At 37.2% G+C, this 3,561-nt stretch overlaps 1 pseudogene; it reads left to right on the forward strand.

The window, feature by feature from the left end:
- Positions 1 to 1,571: 1,571 nt before the first annotated feature.
- Positions 1,572 to 2,577, forward strand: LOC114761978 (metallothiol transferase FosB-like; annotated as a pseudogene).
- Positions 2,578 to 3,561: the final 984 nt, after the last annotated feature.

Raw genomic sequence — 3,561 nt, forward strand, 5'->3', positions numbered from 1 at the left:
TTTGAACTCTGCTGTTTCGAGTAGAACTATTCACAGGACGGACAGGACTGGGACAGGTCTGTCTTGGTTTACAGGAATGAGATGAGATTTTTGTCTGTATCCCGTCTCATCCTAGATTTGTCCGGATCCTGTTGGGACATGGACAAAACCGAGACGGGAATAGGACGTCCTATTCCCTTTCTTAAAAAAACATTATAATTTTTTGTATAAAATTTTTTATGTTATAATATTTTTTTTTGATTCTAAGATAAAACATATAAAAAAATTATGTAAAAGTTCAATTATATAGTATAAAAAAGATGTAAAAAAAACAATGTAAAATAATATCGTAAAAGAAACATTACATAATGGTTTTATAAATCATTTTATTGAGAAAGGTGATTTTATTGAGATAATACTGCAACTTAAGGTTGAAAATCACTATAAAAATAATAATTATTATTATTAATAAATGCATTGAATAATCTAATAATAATTATTAATAGATATTTTTTTTTAAAAAAATTACTCTTGGACAGGACGGGACAACTCCGTCTTGCATCTCGTCCCATCCCATAGTAGTCCCATCTTAAAAATTTTTTTTACCTTCCGTCCCATTATGAATGATCAGGACAGGACAAGCTGAACACCTATAGTTTTGAGTGCTAAAGAGCTTTCAATTTCTACACACTGGTTTAATCATTTAGATGGTGTTGCTTATGCAGAAAAAGCTAGTCATTGGTAATGGTTGATGAAAGATGCATTATGCTATCAATAATATAATATTTTTGAATATTTTAACTAACATACGGTTGCCTAAATATATCCAAAAGGTAAATTGAACTAAAGGACCAAAACTAAATTAAATCACTTCAATTCAATTTTATTTTAGTTAGAAATATCCGTTCCTTATTATAAGAGACATTTGATGTTCATGGCATGTTCCTATAATAAGAGACACAAAAATTGTCTTTAGTTGATTTCTATTTTACCTATTTATTGTTTCAACTCACACACTCTCTCCTTCTACTTCTTATCTTTTAATAATTTACCATTGTTTTCTAGTTCTCTTCTTTATTAATGAGGGATTGAAAAAAAATTTATACTTTTACACATTAGTTGTTCTTAACTAATTAACATATCAACGAATTTGATTATTCGTCTCGGAATGGAGGAGTATCGAAATGAAATGAGCACATCATGGACATTCTACATATATATAGATTGTAATGATCTGTTGCGTTGATTTTTATGAGGGTACTGAGTTCAAGGGGTAAAAAGTAACAGAATAGAAAGACTCTAGTGGGCTTCCTAGAAATTAGTGGGAAGCATCGGAGAAATTTCTCAGCGTTTTGGAGTGGGTGTGCTCGACTAAATATCGAGTGCTGTGAGTAGAAGCGAACAAACAAGTACAGAGCATGAAAAATCGAGCTTAATTCTATGACATGTATGTGCTAATGAGTAGTATGGCGCAGCATCATCATCCTATGTATGGTTCCATGGATCAAAAGAATTTTCGTGGAAAGTTCCCGCTGAATATGACCGTACGAATTGCTGGGTATATATAAGAACTAAATCTGGCAATAGGATTCACAGCAAACTCAAAGATAAAGAGAGAGCAATATGGAGATCGAGGAAATAGGCAGCCAGGAAGCACTTCCCCTGCTCTCGCTGAATCATGTGTCCCTGTTATGCAGATCCGTGTGGGACTCTGTGAGGTTCTATGAAGACGTTTGGGCTTCGTTCTCATCAAGCGTCCCTCTTCTTTCAAGTTCAACGGCGCCTGGTTAGCTAGCTTGCGCTCTTTCTGTCTCTCTCATATCTTCCCTTTTATCAATTAGCTTATTTCAGACCAATATACATCATCTCCATCCATGATATTTGTGGCACAGGTGTACAATTACGGTATTGGGATTCACTGATCGAGAATCCAGACAGTGAGGATGTGTTTGATGCGTGCATGAATGAAGTGCGGCCCATCAACCCAAGGGATAACCACATCTCCTTCCAGTGCACGGACGTGGAGCTGGTGAAGAGGAGGCTCGAGGAGCTGGGGATGAGGTACGTGACGGCGGTGGTGGAGGGGGATGAAGAAGACAGCAAGGTGGATCAGGTGTTCTTCCACGACCCAGATGGCTACATGATTGAGCTCTGCAACTGCGAGAACATCCCAATCCTCCCCATCTCGTCCTGCTCCTTCAAGCCTCGTGGCCAGAGCTTCAGCTTCAAGAAGCCTCCAGCCAAATGCGGATTGTTCATGGAGAACGTGATGATGGAGAGCTTGAGCATGGAGTTGTTGAACTTCTCCTTCTAATTCCATTTCCTTTTGTCAGCCCGTCCTTCTTCATTTACACACCATTTCAGAACACACAAAACATTATAAGTTGTTTGTTGATTCCAACCATGTCCCAGAGGGCATTCGTACGTGCTTGTGCATATGGTTTGTAAGTAAAAGGCAGACCAAAAAAAAATATAAAATGTATTGTCTTTGCTCAGGTTGCAAGAAATTGTGATATATATATATATATATATATATATGTGGTGTTCTTGTGCTGTAATATTTACCCTGTACTGTCAACACAGTTGATTTGCTTCTATTACCTCTGCTGCTTAGCTTGTTAGGCATATAAAATTGGATCAATAAATTTGCGTGTGAAGTTATGGCTTGGATAAGCCTCTAAGGATTGGAATAAGAATATCATTTAGCATGCATATGAAATCGAGGGAGGATTTAATCTGGGTAGGTACCTACCTCAGTGGATCTTAAAATTTGCTGCCCCTTGCAATTAACTAAACTGGACCTTTTTGTTGCCTGATAATTAAACTGGAGTTGCTGCTTTATGAATTAAAGAATTTTATTCGTGAATTGTAAATAACACGGCCACTTTTTTTTTTTTTCCCCGAGATAAAGGCAAAATGATATTAATATAAAAAGGTCATTACATATTAAACGCTATAACAGGAAACGATAATGAGAGCCAAGATTATTAAAGGTTTCCTGTCTATGATATCAAATGAAACACGATTGAAAGTAGGTAAGAGCTTATTAGTCTGATGAGCGTCAATTTGTTGAGGTTGAGAACATCCTTTCCAGCAGAAGCAATGTGCAAAGATTTGAGCTCATGATTTAAGAGACTGGAGTTGAAGATCCAATAAAGCGAGGCTCTGAGACGGCAAACTGGAAATTTCTGGTTGCTACCCAAGTACGTTCCCAGTTCAAAGGCCTGCAAAGGAAGATCATAGAGACAGATATATATAAACGGTAAACCTGCGGATCAACTTTCTTTTTGGACAGTAGAATACTCCACGGGCACTGATCTTGTTTCACACTTAATTTATTCGAAGGAAGAGGGCCAGGCTTCGAATGTGAGCTTCAAAAAGCAAGATCAGTAAACGATAGTGGTCCAAAGACATCTTGAATGAGCTTTGTTGGGGTAAGTGTCCACCCATTATCCAAAATGAAATTTCTTTTAATTTACACCACAGCGGGTTAATGAGGATGATAATGCTTTAGATGATCTCGCTGGAGATTCAAGAGGGCAGATTCGAGCCAGTGCAATGATTGATCAATATCTCCAGACG

Source organism: Neltuma alba, unplaced genomic scaffold (assembly GCF_004799145.2).
Source record: "Neltuma alba isolate B1F8T4 unplaced genomic scaffold, ASM479914v2 tig00011158_pilon, whole genome shotgun sequence".
NCBI classification, from domain to species: Eukaryota; Viridiplantae; Streptophyta; class Magnoliopsida; order Fabales; family Fabaceae; genus Neltuma; species Neltuma alba.